The sequence below is a fragment of the Sylvia atricapilla genome, chromosome 4 (assembly GCF_009819655.1).
Source record: "Sylvia atricapilla isolate bSylAtr1 chromosome 4, bSylAtr1.pri, whole genome shotgun sequence".
Taxonomy (NCBI): domain Eukaryota; kingdom Metazoa; phylum Chordata; class Aves; order Passeriformes; family Sylviidae; genus Sylvia; species Sylvia atricapilla.
This window is the reverse complement of record NC_089143.1, coordinates 30,738,429-30,763,737: the sequence shown is the minus strand read 5'-3', so window position 1 is coordinate 30,763,737 and position 25,309 is coordinate 30,738,429. Positions and strand designations below refer to the sequence as shown.

Below are 25,309 nucleotides of genomic sequence, written 5' to 3'. Positions count from 1 at the left end.
GTTCTCCCCAAATCTGAGACAGCCTTGAACCAAACAGCAATGCCAGCAACCCAAGCAGCAGACTTGGAGTGTCCAAGCCAGACTTGGTGAACAGGGACAAAATCAGCAAACCTGAGCCAAGCAGTGCTGGAACAGAGGTGGTAGGAGGTTGTGGAGGGGATTTCCTTCAGCAGTAAGGCTGGGAGATGTGGGAAATCACCACTACATGCACCTCCACCCACTCAGGAATCAGGACCATCATCTGCCAGTATCAGCCCCATGACTTGGTAATGGGATCACATCAATGCTCCTGCCTGCTTCCGGCACATGGGGCTGGAAGCATTTGCTTTCCCTCTTTTAATATGTTTTAAATATCTCAATTAGTGCATTTTGGGTTCCTTCCACATTGCCCCCAGGCAGTTCTTCTGTCAGGGGCCCTATCCTTCCACTGCTGATTATTAGTGGGGCACAAGGTTGTTATTTTTCCAGGCCAGGGGCCAAATTTGTATTTAATTTTTGCTCCAGATGGCACAGCACTCCAGATGCATCAGCTGGAACATCGAACCTGTATGAATGAAGTAATAGAGCAAACAACATGATTTACTCAGGGGCTGTTTGACATGCTTAACGTGCTTTGTGTACATCTGTTGTGCAAAAAAAAAATAGCATTCAAATGAATTCAGGTGATGGTTTCGCTATTAAATACAACACCTGAAGGAAATAAAACAGCAGTAGGGATCTAAAAAATAATGACGATAATAAAATTAGAACTTATGTTTTGCTTTCTATAAAGTCAAGGATATATTTAAAAATAAAAGGGTGATTTCAGCCACCACTGCTAAGCATGGGCCTGGGTTTTGTCCACCTTCCTCTGTCCCCAAAGCTGCTGCTGGCAACGGGTCTTGCAAACCAGGGTCAGAGTTCTCCCAGGAGAAGGGCTGGTGATCCCAGATTTCAGTGTGGTGCCGAGAGCTTATGGCTCTGCTCACCCGAGGAGACGCGAGGAGGACACCAGAGGACAACCACGAGATGTTCCAGTTAAGCTTCTGGCAAATTCACCCCGTTCCCAGGAAGCTGCCGCATCCCTCCGGCACAGCCTGCAGCCGGGATGTGCTCCCTGCAAACTAAAGCACCCAAAATAACTCAGAATACGATTACAAAAAAAAAAAAAAAAAAAAAAAAAAAAAAAAAAAAAAGCGACATTGAGTAGTCGGTTTATGTGCCTGGGCACACGAAACGGCACCGTGTAAAAACCAGCTGAGCCCGCAAACGCCTGGAAACAAAGGGACTGGGGGGGGGGTGTCTTTTTGTGCTTAGCTCTGCTCTGTTCAGAGCATCCTTGGGCTGTGAGAGCCCGTCCCGGCGACACCCGAAACAAAGGAAAGCCGGGAGCTGTAGGCAGGAGCCAGCTGGGGAAAACCGGGACGAGGAGGAGGCACCCGCATCGCCCTCCCCGGCAGCTGCGGAGCTGGGCTCGCGTGTTGCTGAACACGTTATCCATGGCAGGAAACTCGAGATCAAAGGAGAGGAGCGTGCCAGAGCAAGATGTCATCCAAGCCTCCTGCCAAAGGTGCGCACGGGAGGGGGGAAGCAACCCCCAGACACACACGCTGGCACATCCCACAGAGCCGGCGCCGCTCGTGGGGTGACCGAGACCCACGCGTGTTCTCCCTCCGTGCATCCCGGCGAAGACAAAGACAGGCTGAACTGAGCAAACGAAAAAAACCAAAACCCCAAACCGCAGGAGGGGCATTTTTACCCGCTGGTTTTCAGTCCCCAGGGTCCCACGCGCGTCCCCTGCCAAAGCGGCGGATGCAGGGAGGGCACGGACGTGCCGGCATGGCAGGAACAGCAGCCCAGTGTAACTCAAAAAAAGCAGCTTGTCCCATTTCTGGGTGGTTTTGGCTTGTTGTGGGTTTCTTTTTTTTTTTTTTTTTTTTTTTTTTGGTTTTCATTTAAAACAGAAGAAACCCGCAGCGTCCTGTCTCGGCCCCAGGAAAGCCAGGGGACGTGTCTGATTCCAAGCCAGCGGCTACCGGGAACAGAGGTGACCTGGGGACCCTGAGCCGAGCGTGGGGTGGGACCCCCAGGAGCTCCCCCTCATCAGGGGGGTGCAGGCAGGATGGGCGCTGGGTGGGGACATGCCCCCTGTCCCTTTGTGCCGCCCCAGCCCACTCCTCCATCCCTCTGGGCTGATGCAGTCCCAGCCCACGGCTCCAGCCTCTGCTGTGCCCTGCTCTGGGCTGTCTCCTCCGCCCAGCGCAGGACCTTATGGCAGCCCTATTGTGCTGCCAGACACCCCAAAAGCACGGCCCTGACCCCCTGAGAGTGTCCCCTTAGGGGTCTGCAGGGACACGGGGGCTGCTCCATTGCCCTGTAGAGGTCCCTGCCCCAGAGGGGACTGTGGAGCAGAGAGGGAGGGACCCTGTCCCCCCATGGGAGCTGCTAAGGAGGGGGTGCCCCTGCCCCACAGCGAGGATGGAGTGGGACCTCTGTCCCATAGAACAAGCCACAGGGAGAAGGTCCTGCCCCACAGACGGCTGGCAAACAGACCGCGTCCCACAGAACAAGGCACAGAGAGAGGGTACGGCCCGAAGAGGGGATGGAGGAGAGACCCTTCTCTACAGAACAAGGCACAGGGAGAGGTCCCACCGCACAGAAAGCCTGGAAGAGGGTCCCTGCCACACAGAACAAGGCAAAGGGAAAGGTCCCACCCCACAGGGGGGCTTGAAGAGGGTCCCTTCCCTACAGAACAAGGCACAGAGGGAGGGTCCTGCCCAAAAGCGGAGCTGCAAGAGGGACCCTGCCCCACAAAGCGGTGCACAGGGAGGGATCCCAGGCACACAGAGGGGATGGAAAGGGGTCCCTTCCCCGGAGAACAAGGCGCAGAGAGGGGTCCCTCCCCACATGGGGGTCCCTGGCGGGGGTCTCCGCCCCCCATATGGGCCCTCGGGGGGGTTCCGGTCCTCCGGCCCCCCAGGGGGCTCCCGCCCCCCGCACTCACCCGCCGCCGCGCTGTCCCGCCGGGGCTCGCGCCGCCCGCACCGCCCGGCCCGGGCAGGACCCGGATGGAGCCGCCCCGCCCCACCCGGAGCCGGGCACGGCTTCCCCGCCAGCACCGCGCATGCGCACACCGGGTGACAGCATTGATGGGGCGGGGCGGAGAGCGCGGGTGGGCGGGGCGAGAACGAGGGTGGGCGGGGCGAGAGGACGGGAGGGGACAGCGAAAGGGGGCAGAGGGGGTGATGCGGGGACAGGATGGGACACGGGGAAGTAGAAAGGAAAGCAGGCGAGAAGGAATGGGACAGGGGAAGGTGACGGGGAGAGGTCTGACAGAGGTGATGGGGCGTGACACGGGGGACGGGCTGACGGGGTGACAGGGAAAGGAGGTGACGGGGGATGACACGGTGATGGGACGGACAGAGGTGACGGAGGGTCAACAAGGGGCAGGGAGTGACTGTGGGGGCATAAGGAGACATTGGAGACGTGCAGTGACACTAGGCTGAGGGTGGCACTGGAGACGGGGATGGTGTAGTGAGGACTTAAAGTGACAGGGTGACAGAGGGTGATACTGGGGACAGGGTGGCACTGGAGAAAGGGATTGATGTAGTGAGGATGCGGGGTGACTTGGAACAAGGGCTACGGAGACAAGAAATTACTTTGGGGACGTGCAGTGGCAGTGGGGACAGGACGGGGTGGCATCGAGTGCAGATGGGGATAGAGCATGACAAGAGGGACGGGCTGAAGGTGCCTGACAGGGATTGGTGGCAGCGGGGACGGGGTGGCAGGAACGATGACGCGGCGGGAACGGGAGGTTGGTGTGAGGGCACTGTTCCGCTCTGCTCATCGCTGCCCGCACCCCTCCCCTTGTCCCTATGCCTGTCCCTTTCCCATGGACATGACGTCACTTGTGGGGGAAATGACATCACCCTGGAGCTGGGATGTCACCCAGAGGCAGCGTCACGCGCTGGCCCGAGGACGTTCTGGACGTGCAAGGGAAGCTGATCCTCTTTGTCCCCTTCCTTCCCTCTCCAGGCTGCGCGGAGGGCCGGACGCGGCGGTCCCGGGTGCTGCGACAGCAGGACACTGGGATGAGCATCCCAAGAACTGTGACAGCAGGGACATTGGGATGAGCATCCCAAGAACTGTGACAGCAGGGACATTGGGATGAGCATCCCGGGCGCTGTGACAGCAGGGGTACTGGGATGCCCATCCCGTGCTCCCGGCCTGACGCGCTGCCCTGGGAGGACTGGCCGGCCCTGACCTCGGGATTCCTGAGCGATGAGGCAGGAAGCCGATCCGCTGGATGTTTTCACTGGGTGAAGCCTCATTCCCGCTGTGGGAATCCCCGCTCGGCATGGGAGGGATTCGCCTGGGCACGCTGGAGCTGGGAGTCCTGGTGTTGGGAAGAGGCTGCGGAGCCCCGCGGGGAGCCGCTGCCGGCAGCTGACGGGACGGATTTGGGAAGCAAATGCACTCGGAAATCCAGTTCTCCCTTTCCTCCCACGCGGGCCGGCCCTGGGCACTCCGGGGCAAAGCCTGGAGCTGCAGCTGGAGGGGAGGGAGTGCTGCGAGCCTTGTCCTTGGCACGGAGTCATGGAATTGTTTGGGTGGGAAGGAACCTTGAAGCTCATCTTGTTCCAACTCCCCTGCCATGGTCAGGGACAGCTTCCACTAGATCAAGTTGTTCCCAACCTGGCCTTGGACACTTGCAGAGATCATGGGGCAGCTGCAGTCTCTCTGGGCGCCCTATGCCAGGGCCTCCCCACCCACAGGGAAGAATTTCTTCCTAATATCGATCTAACACTGCGCTCAGTCATTGTGAAACCATTCCCCTTTTTCCTGATGAGAAAAGGGCAGGCTCTTGTCCCAAGTCCCTCTCCAGCTCTCCTGGAGCCTCTTTAGGTCCTGGAAGGGGCTCTGAGCTCTCCCTGGAGCCCTCTCTTCTCCAAGTGAGCACTCCCAGCTCTCCCAGCCTGGCTCCAGAGCAGAGGGGCTCCAGCCTTTGGAGTGTCTCCAAGGCCTCCCCTGAACTGACTCCAGCAGCTCCACATCCTTCTGATCTTGGGAGTCCCAGGGCTGGAGGCAGCTCTGCAGATGGGGTCGCACCTGAGCAGGACAGAGAAGCAAAATTCCACTCCCTCCTCTGCTGTCCATGCTCGAGGATCAGCCCAAGGCACATGGGGGCCTTCTGGGCTGCCAGCACACACAGCTGGGGCATGTCCAGCCTCTTCCCCTGGATGAGAGAAAATAAAAACCACCCAAAAATGGCCCCACGGTCCTCTGGACATAGGCAAGGCAGAGTGTCCATTGTGACTCCAGAGCTGCCCCAGGGCTCCTGGACATTGCCTTATGCCCAGGATCTACTGCCAGTTACAGAGAGCAGCTCCTGTAGTGCACCACCCTCCCTGCCCCAGTTTCCCTTTGGGAAGCACTGCTGCCTGCATGGGGACATGGTCAAGGAAGTTCCCCTCAGTGGAAGCAGAAGGCTGGATGAGCAGAGTCCTTCCTGCCTGTGTGCAGCCAGAGGAGGGATAAGGGATGTGAGCACCCAAATTCAGCAAACTGGAGCTATGGGGATGGATCTCCAAGCTCTGATTCCCTCCCTAGCCACAGAGGCAACTACACTGCTCACTTTCTTCCTGCTCCATGTGTTTCTGCTAACAACACCTTGCTGTATGTATGAGAAAATCTTGTTTTTCCTACTCCATGAGTGAAGGTGCTTGCAATCCAGGCCGGCTGCGTGCCTGGACCTTATGGAGATGGGGTGATAAGGGAGGGTGGGTCTGTCCCATGAAAAGGTGGAAGATGTTTCCTTTTTCCTCTCATTCCTCTCTGGCAGTGCTGGACTATGAATGCCATAGCAGATCTGTTGTCACCCCAATTCAAATGGGGTGACAAGTGCAGGGATGAGGCTGGAGTGTCCCTGGAAAGTAGGTGGGGGCTGGAGTGGTGGCAGCAGCCCTGTCACTGCCTCCCACAGCCTGTCAGGATCTCCTGCTCCTCTGAAATTACTTCTCTGAAAGGATAGTCAAGCCCTGGAAGGTCCCCAGGGCAGTGGTGGAATCCCCATCCCTGGAGGGATTTAAAAGCCATGTGGATGTGGCACTTGGGGACATGGTTAGTAGTGGGATTGGCAGTGTTGGGGGAATGATTGTACTTGATGATCTTAGAGGGCTTTTCTAACCTCAGTGATTCCGTGATTCCCTGATCTACCCCCACATCTTTTCTTTTGTGGTCAAGGGGACCTTCAGCATCACCAGCCTGGCCAAGCCAATCATAGAGGTGTTGTGGATGGATGGGAGACCTGGTGGGCAGAGGAAGGGTTGGGTTCCTGCAGATCATCGCCTTCCTTGGTCCCAGTGCCCACGGCACTGCCATAGCACTGCCAGCTCCTGGACAGTCCCTCACTGGCAAAATAGCCACTTCACTCTTCTGTTTTTTTCACTTTTCTCTTTCTTCCCTTCTTCATCCATCCTGACAGCTTGCTCTCCCCATTCCTTGCCTCCCCTTCTCCCTTCCTTTCACTTGAGGTCTCCGGGGCGGCTTTGCCAGCTGATCTGAAGAAGGGACCCTGTCCCGTCTCAGCCAAGGACACCTGGTTAATGGTTGTGCTGGATGATCTTGGAGCGCTTTCCCAACCTTAATGATTTTATGATTCTATAAATATCAGCGTGTGCCCATCCCATCCCTGCCTCTGAAGGGATGTGGGGAGCCTCCCTTGCTCCCTCCCTGCTGCGGTGGCGTTGCTCAGCCGGTACCACGGGCGCTGCGCCACGCTCAGGCTGCAGCCCTGCTGTCTCACGGCTCTTCTCCGCCCCTTCCACGGTGGTTCTACCTCTGGCTGGCCCAATGCAGAGCAGGGTGGAGCAGCACAGACTCTTCCTCTTCCTCATAACAGCAATTACCCGGGAGCTTTGAATCATTAATGACTCTGTGAGTCAAGCAATGACATTGCTTTGGCAGGGCTTGCCCGAGGTTGACCCACCTCCCACCTCTGTCCTTGGCCTTTGCATCCACCCGCATCCTGCCCTGCAGATCGTGCCCTGCTGAGCAAGTGGAGCAGGTGTTGCTCCTGGGTGGCAACCAAAACCCTGCAGCTCTTCCTCCTCATCACGCTCTGAGGGGCTTGGCTGCAACACAGGATCCTGCCAGCCCCAATAGCAAAGGGAATTTTAGGCAGTCACTTACTTGCATCCAAACTGGGAAGTAAATCGGGTTTTAAATTGCATCTCCAAGCACCTGCAAACAGGTGCTTGGACATGAAATAGCACAACCTGTATCCATGTGGGTCCATCCTCTTCCTCCTGCTCCCGCTCTGGACCAAAGATAGGCCAGGGAAAAATGACAAACCTGGATATCACCAGGCAATACTGAAAGCCTCATTTAGAGGAGATATGGCTGTGGGGCTCAGAGCCACAGGCTGTGACTGATCCTGCTGGGAATGTCCCTGGCAGTTTGGAGTGTTTGGCACAGCCCGAAGCTGGGCTCAGCACTGTCGGGATGGAGAGCTGATTGCCATGAGCGTTTTCCTACCACTGAGGTCAGGAAAACTTTTCAAATGCCTTTTTCTGTAGCAGGGAGCATTTGCTGGAGGATGCAGGTGGTTCCTGAGAGGCAAGGAAGCAGCCAGGAATTCCCGTCAGGCAGATAGACCCTCCCTCACCCCATTAACACCACTGGGCTCTGCCTGCACCCTCCTGCTCTGGGAAAAAGACCCTCACTGAGGCTGAGTGCCCTTGTCCTGGCAGGAGCCAGCACTGGCTCAAGGATGGGCTTGCAGGGAAGGGCAGAGGCTGGGTGGCAAATGGAAAAGTAGGCTTGGGTGGAAGCTCAGGAAGATTGCAGAGGGTAGAGGGCAGGATTGCTCTCACCCTCAGCGATGTATGGAGTGTGGAGGAATGAGGACAGAGATGAATAAAGGAGGGGTGTCTTAAAATATCTATTAATAGTGAGGAAGTTTCCTAATGGGAAGTCAAACCAGCTTGTTGGCGACACTGTGTCCATCAGCTGTGCAGTGACTGGTGCATGGGAATGGGATGTCCCACTGTATCCATGCTGCCAAACCCATGTCTCTGCTGGGGATGCTGCCTTAGAATGTCACTTCAGGGTCCAAACTAGAGCCAAGACCTGAGGGAGGGTAACCAGATTCCACCTTATCACTTAGGAGTGTACCAACACTCCATTCCACCCAACAGAGACACAGGCAGGAAGTTAAACCAGCTGGGTCCTTGGGTTCAACAAAATCCACCAGGAATGGACAACACAGACAAGAAACATGCATGCGCAGTGGCATGGCAGCTCCTCCTGGCTCAGAGCCTCAGTCCAACTCTGCTGGTATCCATCCCCTGGCTGGGACTGGGGGGAGCTGCTCTGCAGGAATGCGAGACAAGGGCCAAGCCAGGGGAATGCTTTCCACATTATATTCTCTGAGTTTCCGGCAATTTGCTGCTTCGGGACTTCCTAAGCCAGAGGTTGCATCCGTATCTTTCTGCTTTACAGCACTTGATTGGGCTTGTGGAGAGGGGGTGATCACACGTGTGGCGTTTCCTTGGGAAAAAAGAGTTCAAAAGGATAAGCAGGCATGAGAATAGGCACTTTCAGGGCAGCTGTGGTGCATCCCAGGGTTGATTCATGCTTTAAATATAATAAATGATGTGGATAGAGCGATGTAAAACCCCCTCCTCCTCCTCTCTGCCGAGTGTAATGCGGAGGGCTGAGCAGGATTCAGCCCTGGGGCCAGAAGGTTTCCACATGAGGCTGCAATACAAAACATCTGGAGAACATCAGCCATAAAGAGACAGGAATGCTTCAAACTGGGAATGGGTCCAAGCTGTCCCTTGCAGGCTCAGACAGTCACACACACACACACTCACTGCCTCGTCCCAGAGCTCTGCCAGCCCTTGGGTTGGGTTTTTGCTAGGAACATGCTGTCCAGGAGCACTTGGAGTTTGCAGGTGGGATCCATCCCAGGCACATTTCTGAGGTGTGCTTGGTCATGAGACTGTGCAGGAGCTGACAGCTCCAGTGATCTGCCACTGGCATCCTCCCAAGACTCAACAGTTTCAGGGATTTTACCCCCCTCTGGGCAGCTGTGTTGGGAATACAAAGCAATACAAATACAAAGCTGCTCCTCACCAGGAGCAGCCACTTCCCTCTAACACATGGATTTAGTTGTAGGGTAGAGTGATGGACAAAAAATTTGGGGTTGAAGGTGATTTGCTTTTTGGAATAACTTTTTTTTTTTTTTTTTTTTTTTTTTTTTTTTTTTTTTTTTTTTTTTTTTTTTCCAGAAATAGGGTCTAGGAAACAAAGCAGGAGGAGGGGAGCAAGAGAGTCCAGATCAACTTTATTGAACAGTGTCCCTTCCTCAGATTTGTTCCACAGATTGCTTTTGGCTGGGACCACGCTTGATAAGCCAGGCTTGATTTAAGATTAGGCTGGGAAAAACCTTGCAGGAGCGTCCAGAGGGCTTCTGGATAAGGCCATGGACAACTTCTAAATGGGGAAAATTTCCCAGGAGGTGAAAATTGGAGGAAGTAGATGGTATTTAATGTCCCTTCCATCCCAAACTGTTCCATGATTCCCTGGATCTGTAATTTTGGAGGATTAGAGGGGAGCTCATGGGATGGACAAGGTCTTTGGGTATAAGGGGCCACCATCCAGCAAATGATATGACCAGAGGTCTGATGGCTGAATGCTTTTGGAGCTGAGGACATTGAATCTGGGGCCCACCAGGCCCTCCTGCCTCATGGGAAGAGTGGGTCCTACATGATGGCAAATGCTTGTGAAGCAAATAACTTCTATCTAAGACAAACAGATAATAATACAAAAGCAACCGAATGAAAATTAAATCCTCTGGAGCCCCTGCCAAAAATCTTATCCCCAGCCCTGTTCTCTTGGCTACTGCTGGGCACAAGCCAGAGGGGCTGATTAACCTCTCTCTCCCACATCTGAAAATCCATGGAAGTGGTCATCAAGCGCTTGTGCATTGAGGAGAGCAGACACTGAGCCAACTCTTCTGAAGTTGTCTTTAACTTGGGAGAGAGGAAAGTCCCCACCCTTTGCACTGAATGTGGATTTACCTCCTGCAAGTACAGGCAGAGCCTTGACTCCTGATAGCATCTCCCGGGATGTAAACACAGGGAGCCAGCCAAGCCTTCCTGCGGAGCTGGATGAACCTGGTTGGGAGAGCAGGGAGAAGGAAATGCTGAATGCACCAGCAGTCACCTGAAAGGATTCTTCTCTAAGCCTTCCTCCAAAGGCTTTTTATTTTTTTTGGCCAAGGTCTTGGCCTTTCTTGGAGTTCTCTGCCTTGTGGTTACACGAACTTGCTGAGTCAGTGAATCCTGTCCATGGGTCATTTCTAAGAGTTTGTTTCTCTTCCTCAGTTTCCACATTGGCCCACCAAACGCCTGGAAAACACAGTGCTGTGCTCTCAGCAGGATGATGAGATGCTCACCCCGACCATCTGGGTCTGTCTTTATCCCCCAAATGAGAGTTTGGAGCTCCCCACACCACCACCACCTCTGGCACTGAAGTGAGGTGAGAAGAGACTTCCTGTGTGCAGACAACAGCTGTGGTGCTCCTGCAAAGCTGCCCCAGCCCTGGGAGTCATGGAGAGGAGCAGGTGGTTTTTTTGGGAAGTTGGCATCGGTGTCACCCAGATATTTTTGAGGCTGAGCAGGTGGTAAGTGGCCTTGGGTTTGCAATATGAGCCTGGGCAGAGTAACCCAGATGTCACCCCATGCTGTGGGAAGCGATCCCAAGGCTCTAATGGAAGAAGGTTGGCTCCTTATTGGACTTAAAGCAGGTAGAGGAAGCAGTGGGTGAGGAGGGAAGGGTGGGATCCTCTGTTGGAGCTGTAATTAAGGCAGTTGTACAAGGAGAGAGTGGATGGGGAGACTGGTGTCTGAGATGAGCTGGGTGATAAAGTGATGGAAGATGCAAGATCCCACCTGCACCCTAAAATCCTCCAGTGCTTGCAGAAGAACAATGGCTGGGAGCCCTCTGGCCCAGCTGCATCCCCATGCCTCAGTTTCCCCAGGTGTAACATATGGATTAACACCCTTGAGGGGGGGTTTCTTTGCTCTTGACTGGGCTTGGGGCTACATAAGCATAATGATGCTTATGGTATTTTCTCCATTTTGCTACAAAATCAAACATCTCTCCATCAGGAGAAATCCCAGCCCAGAAGCACCTTCCCAAAATGGACACTGTGCTAGGAAAGGGCTTCACCTCCTCTCCCACCCTGACAGGAGAGAAGCAGGTGGCAGGTCTCAAAGGGCAGGTGTGGCATCAGCTCTCTCCCCATAAATCCTCTTTGTGTTTACTCTCTGGATAAATGAGGAGACTGGAACAACCAGGGCTCAGCACTTGGAGTCATTTCTTGGCACAGAGAAAGCCAGCTCCTCATGTGTCCACACCCGTGGTGTCCCTGGCTGTCAGGCTGTAATTGGGGAGGTGATGCTCCACCACATCTCTTCCTGGGGAGAGCTTTTAGCAGTCTAGATAAGCTGCTGCCTTTGTGAGGCTTGATCCTGTCCTATGAGTGTTTATTTCTGAGCCTCATGACATCCTGGAAGTGAACTAATCCTTTTTTGAGAGCTGGGGAAACTGAGGCACAGCCCACTGGGGTGACCTGTTCTCCCTGGGGCCACCTGCCTTTTCCATGTTGTCCTTTTCAGGGCAATGAGTGATGCTTTTTCACATTGCCCTTGGGAACAGAGGGGGAGAGATCAGCAGTTCCCATGGGAAATGTATAGGACACCATCACATGGAGGGGAGAGAGCAGGAAGCTCTGGAAAACATTGCAGCTCCCCAAAATCTGGATAACTTAAGGTCAGAGCTTTGGCTTAAGCTGAAGAGGATTATTGCCTCTGCAGAGCAGGGCTGGGAGGCCTGCACTCAACACAAGACTGTCCCAAAGCCATGAGAGTGGGCTTGACCCAGAAAACTTGGGATGCGTCCTTACAGTTTTGAGGCTGGTGTTGGTCAGTGGCACCAGCTGACCTCGGTCAGCTGTTGGCCAAAACTCACCCTGAACCTGGGTGCAGAAGATGCACTTTACCAGCTGTCCCAGGCAGAGCCAGGAGAGCTCATCATGCCCTTCCAGCCACCACCTTTTCCATGTAGCAGCAGGAATTTTTGAGCTGAGCATCCCTGAGGTTATTTATGCTCTACAGAGGAGGCTGGTCTGGGGAGGAGGCTCCTGACTCCATTCACATATCCCATGCCTTGTTTTGTGCACGGGAGAGGAGCACTCGACCTGGGCTGTGCTTCATCTGCCTCTGGCTGGATGCCTTTCCCATAAAACTGGGGCACACTGCATCCAGCTGGCAAGCTAGTAGGGAGCTTTGACTCAGCTGGACTTGGCTCCAGCTCTGAGACTTCAGCCCAGTCCCTCGTGAAAGCCTACCCTCGGTGCTGGAGGAATTTGCTGGACAGACCTCAGGTCTTGCAGTGCCTTTTTATAGCTCTGTTTGGGTGGGGAAAGCTGAGCCACTACCTGGAAATTCCCACTGGGGAGAAAAGGGGTCTGGATGCTCATCTGGATGGTCCATGGGAGGATGGCAGGGGACACCAGGCTGGGGACCCCTCTGAAGCCACCACAGGGTGGGACATCAGTGCTTCTGCTTCTGTTCCTCCCTTGCTATGGGAGGAACAACCTTTTCCCAAGGGCCATCCATCCCACCTGTGCCCATGCCAGGGTGGAGCCATGGCTGCAAAGGAGGGAAGTGGGGAACAGGGAGCTGGAATTTGCTGGATCTATTTCCATCCCTGCCCTCGATGCAGCATGGAGCCCTGGACACCTCCAGGTGTTATTCAACTGCTTGGAATCAAAACACTGATGTCAGAGACTTTAATTGGCAGCAGTAAAGTGTTTCAGGGATGCTGTGGAAGGATTCTGTGCCACCATGTTCACCTCCCCAAGACTGGAATATGTCTTGGGAAGGGAGAGGTGCCACCCACACCCTCCAGACCCCAAAAGCAGCCAATGGTTTGTGAAGATGGTCCCCAACCTGTATGGGGCACTCAAGGAGCTTTATTCCTTCTTTCCCCATTTGAGATTTTCTTGGTATTTCCCAGAGCCAACAGTGGGTCTTTGCATTTTGTGGATAACACCAAACTGAGGAGTAGGGAGGCCATTCAGCAGGATGGAGGATAAGGCCCACAGGACCCTACTGAAGTCCAGCAGAGGCTGATGTCACATCCTGGAACAAGCTGACACTTGCAGAGCGGGATCTGGGATCACTGCAAGACCAGCCTGGAGGCCATGTTCCATTTTTGGCTCCTCAGTCCAAGAGAACCCTTGGTGTGCTGAGGCCAGCCCAGCAGATCCACCAGGTAGGGTGGGATGCACTTGGAATCTTTGTGGGAAGGAATGGGAAAGCCACAGGCGACCTTTGAGAAGATGTCACCATTCACTCAAAGGAGACATGAGCAAATCCAATCTATTTGCATATTGAGAGTCATTTGCATACTGAGATAATGAATTCTTCCTGATGTCCTGGTTGCTTTGCTCAAACCCATGAAGAAATGGAAATTTTCTTCTATGCCTGGAGCAAAACACTCACCCCACTGGGCAGAATTCAGCCCCAGAGAGGCAGAGAGGGAGATTCCCAGTGGATTGTTGAGGATCTCTGGCTGCAGCAGGGTGATGGACACCCATGAACGAGGCAGCCTCAAGTCTCGCCACGCTCATATCCGTGATCTTGTTTTGATACAACTAATGATGTTTTATTCCCCAATGAGCTCTTTTTCAAACCTCATATCGTTTTGCAGCTCAGCTTGGCTGTTATGCTTCTTCAGGAGAGAGAATATTCCTTCAAGCTGTGGCTCAGACAGGATATTTTTGGCATAATTTGGCTTCTACTTGGCATTAATAATTTTCAGATATTTGCCTTGAAAATCCCCTCGAAGGTGTCCTGAGGGGATAGTGGGGTTGAGCTGCTGAGCTGCCTCCATCTGCTTGGCTCACCAGGCTCTGCTTTTTGCCGGAAATCATGATCCCATGGAGACCCCAGAGGCCAGAACATTTGATGGTGGATGCAGGAAAACCATGGAGGTGGCAGGGACTGCCTGATAACAGGGCTCTGATCATCTTGTGGTCACAGAAACTGGAGAGGAGACCCAGTGAGGTCTGGAAATACATCAGGTAACTCATCAGCACACACTCAACTGTGTCCCAAGGGGACCAGGGAGCACATGGCGGCTGATCCCCTGTAAAATCCCAATTTCCAGTCTCCAAAGGGCCTGCCTTTACCTGGCATGCGGAGCAGAGCTGAGACCTGCGAACTTCCAGCTTGCGATTTGGACCGGAGTGACTCGTGGTGGATATTTTTGGGGCCCTAGCACTGATGGGATCTCCCTTTCGGTTTCCAGAGCAAGATTTGGTGATTCCCAGCGTGGCCTGGGACACTGCCATCCTCTAGTGGCTGTATCCAGAAGCACAACAGTGCTGGTGTGGAGAAATCTCCGGAGCCACGAGCGCCGGAGAGTCTTATCCCTGGGGGGCTGGACTGTGGAGTGGGGAGGATATTCATGGATGTTCCCCTTTCCACCTTCCCCAGCAAGGGTAGGGGGCAGCTTTTCTTGCTGGAAAAGGGCTTGGTGTCCACTCCCAGTGAGCTTTGTAAACTTGTATTTTCTTGTCAGTGACACAAAGTTCCTCCATGGGCTTCCTGTCTTGGGTCTGGCCCTCCAAGGATGGGTGGATTTGGGGGCAGCCTGCTAAGTCCATTCGTCCAGATAAATTCGTTGGGAACGTCTGGAATGAAGGGTTCTGGTAGATGTGAATGCAAGAGCCCATCTTTGGGAAATTTCTGTAGGTTGTGGTCTTGCCATCTCTGCCTCTTACTTCTGCCCCATCATCAAAGTGCTCTTGAGTTGAAACCACTGCAACTGTGTGGTGGTTGTTTAGTGTTGGGGAGGTCAGAAAAGACCTTTCCTCCTCAGTGAGGGATACCGGACCAGGAAGAGGTCCCAGGATGGTTTGTGTGAGAGACAAGGAGGTAAAAGTGGTGAGTTCCAAATCATAGAATACCCTGAGCTGGACAGGACCCACAAGGATCATTGAGTCCAGCTCCTGGCCCCGCACAGGGAAACCCTAAAAATTCCACCCTGTGCCTGAGAGTGTTGTCCAAATTGTCCTTGAGCTCTGGCAGCCTTGAGGCTGTGACCATTCCCTGGGGAAGCCTCTCTGGAGGGTCATGGCTTGCGTGGCTGTTGGGGTTCAGCAGAGGACACCAGCAGCTCAGGGCAGGGATGGAAGGGAGAGTGGCAGGAGAAAGGGGACAGAAAAAAGATAACCACAGAAGGGAGCTCTAAAGCAAATTTATATATGTATTTAAAACAAGACCTGAAATGGGGCCCTGAGCCAAATCTCAGAACCCTGGTGAGGACATGAGCATCACAGGGCCTGTGATGAGACTGGCACAGGATATTTGCTTTGAATCCTGAGAGTCTCATTTTCCCTGCCTTCCTCTCCCAGCAGGAGTTCCTGCTGTGACAGACACAGCTGTCCCAGCTACAACTGACCTCCCCTCTGTTCACCTACTGATGGAAAGGGTTACAGGAGTTGGGAGAAGAATGGATGGGGATTGATCACAGAATTCCCGAATGGTTTAGGTTGGCAGGGATCTTATGGATAATCTGGTCTCCACACCCCTGCCATAGGCAGAGACACCTTCAACTAAACCAGGTTGCTCCAAGCCCCATCCAACCTGTCCTTGCATGGAAATGTTGCCAAATATCTTTTGGATCCTGACCCTACTTCTGCATCACTCCGCGGTCCAAGAGTACAAAGCTTTGAAACCTCACTCAATTCTTCAAGTTTGGTTGCAAACTTGAAATACAGGTTCAAAATGTGGTGGAAATCCATTTCTTTGCAGAATAAAATGCATTTTTACTGCATTGCATCTTGCACAACATGATTCTGGTCCATGAAAGGAGAGCTTAGGGGCCAAAATAATAACATAAATTAATAAAGAAATTATCATAGCAACTAATTCAGAACTATATGCCAGGGATTCAGATGATGTGGGCTGTTAGCTGACATCCCTGGTGCTCTTTCTTACCACCCTGACTTGTGTGAGTGTTCACAGAAATACTGCAGAAATGGATCTTCCTAAAAAAACAAAAAACAAAACCAAAACAAAACCAAAACAAACAAACAACAACAACAACAAAAAAACCCACAAAAAACTTGGTCCCTTCAGCTGCACAGAGGAGCCTGAAAAGATGGTTCAAAAGCAAGAAAACAGACCAAAAAAAAACCCCCAGAAGAGATAGTTTAACATGCCAAAAATTCCTGAGTCAGTGTTCCAGAGGCCTGAACGTGCTGGCCTGTCCATGCTGCTGATCCCAAATGAGATGTAAATATTCTTGGCCAAAGCAGGGTTTCAGGTTGCTCACAGCTTTTGCTGCCTCTGCAATTCTGATGTTCCGTGGTTTTGATGGAAATCTGCTTCCCTCCAGCTGCCTGTCGTTGGATTACAGCTCCAGCTGCATTTCCCACTGCCCTGAGCAAGACCAGAGCTCTGCAGTGATGTTCTCACATGTGGTCAGTGGCTGAGCTGGCTGGAAACCTCAGGTCAGTCCATGACATTTGGGATGTGCGTCCTAGTAAGGCTTTTCGTGGTCTAGCTAGGGGCTTATGGGTCATGATCCTGCTTTTCACAGAGTAAAGTGGGCTGCTTTGTTAACTTGGAGCAGGCTACCCAGGCAGAGCTTTGTTTGTGGAATTAATTTGTTTGTGCTCTACCCTTGCTATGTCCCAAAACATCCCTCTTATTTCAGGAACAGACCTGTTTTCTGCTGAGGATGACATTTTCCATGGTCCAAGGCTCCATGTGATTTCCCTGTGGCTTTATTCACAGCTCAGAGAGAGCATTACCTCTGGGAATTCTGGTGCCCTAGGAACTGCTGATGGTCTGGAGAACACCAAAGGCTCCTGTAGATACCAGAAGACTCTGAACTGGGCTAGTTTGTGTTGCAGCAGTCCTCTTGAAGAGGATAGAAATGAGCCAAGACACAGACTTCTTGTTTATCACAGCATGAAAAGGGTTCTGGTTTATTCCTCTTTACAGCTCAGCCATCCTGATTCCAACCATTCACTGACTCTGGCTGCAGCAAGCTCCTGCTGTAGGTTTCCCTTCTGACTGCAGGTATTAGTTTGCAGACTCTGAATGTAGGTTTTTACCTGGCTAGACTGTGACTGCAGGTTCCAACAACAGGTTCTAACTTCAGACCCAGACTAACCTCACAGCAGTGATTCTCTCTCTGCAGGATCCTTCTTCTTCATGATCTTTTTCCCCTCACCAGCTGACCCAGTCCCTTTCACCACACTTATCTTTATTGGTTATAGCTGTGACTCATCAGGGGTGAGGATGTATTGGGTAATTAACATGGCTATTACTTATCAGGGGCAAGGTCACCTATATTCCCTTCTCCTACACTTTACATCTCTATTTTTTCTCCCCGTGAGATGACAATTGATGGCATAGTGATGTCCACAGAGAAAGGGCTGAGAGAACCTACTTTGACTGAGGTTGTGCTTGTAGGACTTGTCTGGAGTGTATGAAGGGTACCATGCCCTTTGTCTGAGTGGAAAATGGGGTCTTCTGCTTTTATTTATTTTCTCATTTTGATAATTCCACCCATCCCTCCATCCATCCATCCCTCCTTTCTGGTGCCCCAGAGCAGCTCTATTTCAGTGGTGCTGCTTGTCTAATGGGAGAGCTGGGGTCTATCATTAACACACTCCTTGTTTTTCTAAGACTTTGCCTTTAATTACTGATGACTCTGCCAGACTCTACTCCTTTTTCCCCAGGCTCGCTGGCTGCCTTCAGGCTGAAATGCTTTTGGAAAATTTCAGCTAAAATAGTTCAGCATTTTGCAAGAATTAGATTAGGAGGAAAAAAAAAAAAAAAAAGCAACCCAACTGTTTTGCTCCAGTTGAGTGGGAAGTTTCCAGCTGTTTTCTGCAGCCATTTCATCCCTGGTGTGCATCCGAGGGGGCCCTGAAAGCTGGGGGCAGGGAAGATACTTGGATTCACTGAACCAGCTGAGCCTGCCAAGGGTGGGACTGTCCTTGAGCAGATCCCATCCTTGTCTGGCAGCCACTTGCCTTTGCTGGCCATGAGCCTGCTGTGACTGCTCCTGGTAGAGCAAGGCTGCTCCTTCCTGCACTGCTCAATCAGGGAAAAGGGAGAAAGGGCTGTTGGAGACTGCCCTGGAGCTCTTTACCTCTTCCTGAAATCCCTTATCAGTCCCAGAGAAGTTTGTATTATGTGCATTCCACGGGCCCAGCGATTCCTTCCTCCCTAAAGATCAATCCAGCTGAGGCAAAATTCCCCCAGGGAGATGCTGTGGGGCACCCTGTGGAGCTGGTAGATTTAGCAGAGGACCTTCAAGGTGCTGAAGCTCCTCTGGAACAGCAGGTGGGATATCCCAGCCCAACAGCTCTGCCCCACTACACATTTCAGCCAAGTCCTGGTGTCCTAATCCATGTCCTGCTGTGGTAGGATGGAACTGAAATGCTGTGCCAGGATGAGTACAGAGTCTGTGACCCTCACTGGAGCCTTGGGGGTCTTCATTTTGTCTCACTTTTTACATCTTGTTCCTCGTGCAAAGGGAATGTTGATGGATGAGAAACTTGCCATGACCCAGCCATGTGCACTCCCAGCCCAGAACCTTCCATGCCCTGGGCTCATCCCGCACTGTGGGCAGCAGGAAAGGGAGGATTCTGTCTCTCTGCTCCACTCAGGTGAGACCCCACCTGCAGAGCTGCGGAGCTGCAGAGCTGCTTCCAGCTCTGTGGCCAACATCAGAGGGACATGGAACCCCCTCCACTGAAAGCACAGACTGCAAAAAATAAAAAAGGAGAGAGTCTAGAGGAAGGCATGGAGATGCTCCAAGGCTGGAGGCCCTCTGCTGTGGAGCCAGGCTGGGAAAGCTGGGGTTGTTCACCTGGAAAAGGGAAGGCTCCAGGGAGAGCTCAGAGCCCCTTCCAGGGCCTAAAGGGGATCCAGGAGAGCTGGAGAGGGACTGGGAACAAGGGGTGGAGGGACAGGACACAGGGAATGGATTTGAATTGCCAAAGGGCAGGGTTCGATGGGATATTAAAAAGAAAATTTTCCCTCTGTGTGTGTGGGGAGGCCCTGGCACATGGTGCCCACAGAAGCTGTGGCTGCCCCTGGATCCCTGGAAGTGTCCAAGGTCAGGTTGGATGGGGCAACTTGATCTACTGGAAGCTGTCCTTGACTGTGGCAGGGCCTTGGAACAATATGGGTGTTAAAGGTCCTTCCAACCCAAACCCTGATGGTCTGACTCCACCACACTCCTGTCCTTGCAGGGTGCTGCGGGCTACACAGGGACTCTGGAGGGCAAGGGAAAGGCTGGGACACACTGTGTCCATCCCTCCTGTCCTAGAACATCTCATGTGGCACTTCTAGGTTGTCCCCAAGTGTCTGCCCCTACACCCTCCATCACGAGGTGCTCATACTCTGCAGGGCACGCAGGCAGCTGTGCAAACAACCCCATCTGGCCCTCAGCTTACACTGAAAAATCAAAGGGAGTTTTGGGGCTGAGTCAAACAAAGTAAATAAACAGAAGAACCCCCTCCACTGAAAGCACAGACTGCAAAAAATAAAAAAGGAAATATGACCCAAACCAAAAGAGTTATTTTGCTTTTGTTTCTAGCCCTAACCCTGTTTTGATTTAGTACTGCAGGTGTGAATAAGCTGTGGCAGATGTTGTCTTCTTTTTATCTGTTGTGTATTTTTCTTCTTTTATTTTCATCTGGCTGGAGAGATTTGCCAAATTCATGTGTTCTTCTGGCCACTTAAATCCACTTTTTTTCAGTGTAAAAGGCAGAATGAGCCAGACCCCATTAGACGAAGGTGCAGTGGCTCACGTAGGACCCAGACTGCAGTCCTGTCTCAGCTTTGTCCTCCAGATTCTGCTCTGGAAGGGTGTGCATGTCCCTTTGTCCTTCTGTCCTATCAGCCAGCCCCCTGCAGATGGTGACCTGAGATCCTCAGTGAATCCAGCAGGTATCCCTGATGGATCATTCCAACCCAGATCCTGCTGGCACTGCCAGAATTTGTCATTCCTGTTCTGGATTCAACCTATTTTGGTGCTTCATGAGGTGGCATAGGTCACAAAGCCCAGGGACTGACCTCTCCATCCTCTTTTGATGCTCTTGATGAAAGAAGACTGGAGAGAAGTGGGGAAGGGTGGGTCAGGGTGTTTTTCAGACACATTTCTGTGGTGCAGGAGAATAAATACAGCTGGGCCTTGCTGATGTGTAGTAAAGTCTGGGACACACAGCAGTCATTTCAGTTTTGAAGCTGACCTGAAGGAAGGAAGGAAGGAAGAGGATTTGGCACCAAGAGTGAGTTCCTGAAGCCCTGGCCATGGCATTTGGCCTGACATTAATTAGGACTGGGCTTTCCTTTGGCAAAAGGAACAAATCATCCTCCTTCCTCCAGCCCTGCTATCCCTGGATTGTCCATGCTGCTTCAAGAGAAGGGAAATAATGAGAAATTTGGAAAAGAGTAGAATCATAAAATCAGAGAATCAGAGAGTGGTTTGGCTTGGAAGAGACCTCAGAGATCTCTTGTTCCACCCCCCTGCCATGGGCAGGGACACCTTCCACTAGCTCAGGTTGCTCCCTGTCAAATCTGGCCTTGGACACTTCCAGGGATCCAGGGGCAGCCACAGCTTCTCTGGGCATCCTGTGCCAGGGCCTCCCCACCCTCACAGGAAATATCTTCATCCTAATGTCCAATTTAAATATCTTCTTTTTTAGTTTAAAACTCTTCCCCTTGTCCCATCCTCACCTGTCCATGCAAAAAGTCACTCTCCCTTTTTTCCATAAGCCCTCTTTAAGTAGAAGAAGGTGCTAGAAGATCTCCCTGGAGCTTTCCCTTCTCCAGACCAAACAGCCCTGGAGTAGGACAGCATGGATAAGCACAGGGACCATGGCTGGTGTGAGGCAATTTGGTGAAAAAAGCAGAAACCAAAATGAAACCACATCTGGAGAGGACCCTGCAGTGCACCCAGCTGCCTCACAGCCAGGAATGTGAAGTGTGAGGCAAGGAGAGATGGGAGAGATGGGAAAAAGGCACCAGGATTTTTTTTTTTTTTTTAATACAACTCTGACAGAGAAAGAAACTGAGACAAGGTGCCCTGACTTGCTGGGTGGCTTTTGCTGGGTATTGCAAGTCCTGCTTGGTCAGGATGTTTGTGGGGGAAGCTCCCTTCCAGGAAGAGCTGGGGCTTTCTGCGAGGTTAGCAGGAACAGACAGGGATCCCAATAAACCCCGTGTGCTCCAGCAAGAACAAGGTGAGCAGTTCCCCAGCTCTGGGAGGAACTGCACGAGGGAGACACTTACATGATTTGCTTTCCAGGCTCTTTGTCTGGAAAAACCAACAAATTTTAGGGCAGTGGGAGCAGGTAGCAGAAGAAAATGACCCAGATGCATGGATGAGATTTTTCTGTCATGAAACTGGATCAGAGTGTGCCCTCACAGCCCAAGTGTTTCTGGGCTCCTGTTCCACGCTTCTGGGTAAACAGGATGTTGATATAATTAGCTTTCCTGTCATCAAGCCTATAGTAGCTGTACAGTGGAAAAAACCCTCCTGGCAGTGTTTGGCCGTTTTGCTATGGAAAGATCCAGTGTCTGATTTAAGCTCCCTCCTTCCTTCTCCATCCAAGCTGCAGGTGGGACATCCCAGAGGTCTCCTGCTTCATCCCTTTAGCACTTTGCCTTCCTCCCTGTCCCTGTTTGAGCCTGAGAGGTGGGAGAAAAGATGCTTGGAGCTTGGCATAAGGAAAAAAAGTTGGCTTGGATGATGATTTCTGAGGGGGTAGGTTCGGGCTGTGTGTGGAGAGCAGCTCTGCCATGTGAGGAGCTGCCTCCAGCCTCTCCTGCTGCTGCTGGAGACAAGGTGGGTGCATGTGGGACAGAGCAAACCTACACTCCCATTGCTATGGATTTATATGGGGATGGTGGGAGCAAAGGGCCCTGCAAATAGCCCTGATCTGGAAAAGAAACAGTCTGTGTGTCCTGAAGGAAAGGCTGAGCTTTGAATCTTTCCCCCCAGGCAGATGGGATGTAAACCACCTCCAACTTTTGGTGTGATGACAACTGCAAATGCAACAATAATCATTGAAATATGAAATAGACCAGCAAAAGAGAACCAAAAAAACTCCTTTCACCTAAAATGTTGCATTTCAGGAGGATGCAAAATGGGGTGGATGCAGAACCTCAGCCCTTCTCCAACTCCCTGAGCTGGGAAAGCAACAAACCCTCCTGAGATATGTATCTATAAACTGTGTAATTTTGGGGGGGAAAGGAATACAAGTCTGTCCAAATATTCCTGACTGCCTGAAGCTTGTAAGGTTTACAGAAGAGTGGGTACATGCCCATACCTTCCAAATTATGCCCTTGGCTTGTAGCTACACTTGGGCAGGAAAGGGACAAAACCAAGTGGAATGAAAGCTTCTGGGTGGCCCCAAAACTCTCTTTGGGCCAGGAAGAAGCATCCCAACCCTTGACATGAGACTGAGTGGAGGCTGGTTGGATTTAAGCCCTGTAGGGTTTTATGGTCATGGCAATCATGGCATGGTGGAGAAGGAGTTTTTGTGAGCCAGGAGCTCACCTGGATGTGGTGTGAGGAGGGTGGGACTTGGGTGGCCTCTGGGGTCCTTCAGTTTCAGTACAGACATTGGGTTTTAAAGGATTCACTGCCCTCAGACCTGCTCCTTACCCTGTTGGGACAAGCAGGACAGCATCTTGCCTAGGTAGGGATTTTGTGGCACTGGGATTAACTTGTTCCTTCCTGGGCAGCAACACCTTCACGAGAGGAGCCACGGGGCTAAATTGGTGCAATTCTCAGCCTACCTGGGCTGAGGGTCTTGCTCAAGCCCCTGCTGTGCCTCCTTCCCCATTGCTGATGGAAAGTGCCGTGGAGTCAAGCTGCCTCCATCGGGGCACTCCCAGTATCCAAGGTCTGGCTCATCCCTGCCGTGGGGCAGAGGCTGGAGCCAGGCTGAAGGACTGCAGGGGCTGTCCTGGCCTCACCTCACCCCAGCACGATGGAAACAGCGTGGGTTGTGCTGCTGCTCTGCAGGATCCTGCCCAGGGCTCAGCCCTGCCAGCTCTTGAAACACGAGGAGCTGGTTGACCCTGACAACTCAGTGCTCTCCTTCTTTATTTTCCTCGAAGAGACATCCCTCAGGGTTTTCCCAAGCTAGAATAAAACCAGAGAGCCCTTGGATTACAAAACAGCACCACAGCCGCATCTTTCTCCTGTGCTATTTTCCTACTCCCTGTCCTACCAACTCCCCCCAGCACTGTCAGACCAGCTGGAGCCACTGGCACAAAAAATCCCTCCAGGACCCAGCAGCCATCCATGGGCTCCCAGCCAGCCAAGACACTTGAGCTGGGCTCAGGAGCTGCGGGGCAGAAGCAGCAGACAAATTTTTGGATGTTCAGGCTGGGGTGGCCAGAAGGTCTCTGGAGTGACCAGGGTGTCTGCAGAGGCTTTAAAGCACAGCAGTGAGTGATCCAGCTCTGGGCAAACCTCATGGTCCCACTCCTACATTGCCAGCAGAAGTTTGTGTCCTAGTGGGTCTTCCATCTTTCCTAGAGGTGAAAATCTCCTGGGAACACACCAGCTAGAAGCATCTCTTGAGTGACTTCAGGTAAAACCTGACCTTACCACCATCAGTGTGTCCTTCTGAAAACAGGAGAGCTGCTCCTGGGCTTTGGAACTATCACCTGAAGGCCAAATTCCTTATCCATTTGCTGGCCAAGCATCTTGCAGTGCTCCCTAAGGGAGGAAAGATTTGCTAAGGCCCACATCACCACTGGCTGCAACCAGAGAGGAGGGACAGCCATCTCAGCTGGAAATGATACCTGTGAAAAAGGGGAGGCAGGGGGAAGGAATCTTGTGATTGTAACAAGGTGCAAAGCCTGGGATAGTTCAGCAGGTCTTAGTGGGGTGGTGACCCTAACCTGGCTTTCACCCTGGGTTTGCAACTCAAGCCAGACAAGCAGAGGAGTCTGTGGGTCTTCTGCAGTAGGAGGACAAATCCAGAGTCTGTCTGCTGTGGAGACCCTGCTGAAAAGACAGGACATTGCTGCTGGCCAAGCTGCAGCTGTCAGCAGGACCTGCAGCACTTCATACCAAGAGGTACTCATTATTACCTCACTTAGTTTGGTTTTCTTCCAAATAAAGTGGTGATGTGCTGGTCTGGAAGACATTTCCCCTCATCCCACCAGGAGCTGCCTTGAAGAGCTCTGGGTGCACCATCTCCAGAACATCCCGATCCAGAGGTTAATTCCATGTGGTGCCAGGGCCATGGAAGATTAACTCAAATTTCCTCAAAATAACCCAGTTCCTCCTTCCCCCCTGCATCCCATCCACTGGCTATGGAAACCAGAGGCACCATGGGCACCCCTGGGATTCAGGCCAGGTCTGCACATCTGGGGATGACTCCATGTGGATAAGGGTGAAAAGAAAAACTGTGGATCCAGACAAGGGGAGCAGCCCATTGCTGGTGTCATGCTGGCTCCTGAACTACCTTCTCTGATCAGAGGAGGACAGGAGTTTTTCTGGCCAGGGGTCACCTTGGCCCTGAACTCACATGCTGGTTTTTTTTCCTTACAAAGTCTCTTTCTGGTTTTCAAAGCCACACAAGATCCCTGAGATATTTGCTTCATACAATCCCAGAATGGCTTGGTTTGGAAGGCACTTAAAAGACCATCCAATTCCAACCCCCTGCCATGGGCAGGGACACCTTCTACTAGATTAGACTCTTCCAAACTCCATCCAACCTGGCCTTGGACACCTCCAGGGATGGGGCGTCCACCTTACAGCTCAAAAGAGGGCTTGGGCTAACCCAAGCTCTGCCCCATCTTAGCTCTGCCCCATCCCAGTGCTGGAATGGGAAGTCACAACTCATTTCAGTACCATGAACACTCCTGGGACAGCTCACACTGTCACAGCATTGGCTTTGTGAGTCAGCAAGAGGGTTTTGCTCTCTGTAAAGTCTCCACTGCTCTCACACAAACCGAGGTGTTCTGAAGGACTGAGCAGCCCCTTGCAGCAATGTCACAGCCCATGACCCATCCTGTGGACACGGAAGTTTCACAGGGATGCTTGCCTGGGAACCGACCTTTCCTAAAGCTGAATTTAGAATCTGTTTTTAGTGTCAAGGCATAAAAAGGAGATGGCCTTCCTTCCTTCCTTGGGTGGGACTCTTTCCTTTCCAGCCACATGCCTTTGTGTGCCCGTGGGTATTAATGTTCACAAG

The 25,309-nt window shown here is 52.3% G+C and overlaps 2 protein-coding genes across 5 annotated transcripts in view; one reads left to right on the top strand and one right to left on the bottom strand.

Moving 5' to 3' along the window:
- The window catches only part of RNF24 (ring finger protein 24), a 28,839-nt gene extending 25,736 nt beyond the window's left edge, over positions 1 to 3,103 (bottom strand). Inside the window, exons 1-2 of one of the 4 annotated variants that reach the window (XM_066317443.1) lie at positions 2,984 to 3,084; positions 969 to 1,103 (exon numbers count right to left, since the gene is read on the bottom strand). The gene's annotated coding sequence lies outside the window, so the exon portion shown is untranslated. Of the gene's footprint in view, positions 1 to 968; positions 1,104 to 2,983 lie in introns of those variants that run through there. The other 3 variants (XM_066317442.1, XM_066317444.1, XM_066317438.1) reach the window with 3 other exon arrangements.
- Positions 1 to 25,309, top strand: part of PANK2 (pantothenate kinase 2) — a 118,718-nt gene that overhangs the window by 43,471 nt on the left and 49,938 nt on the right. The gene's annotated exons all lie outside the window — the stretch shown is intronic.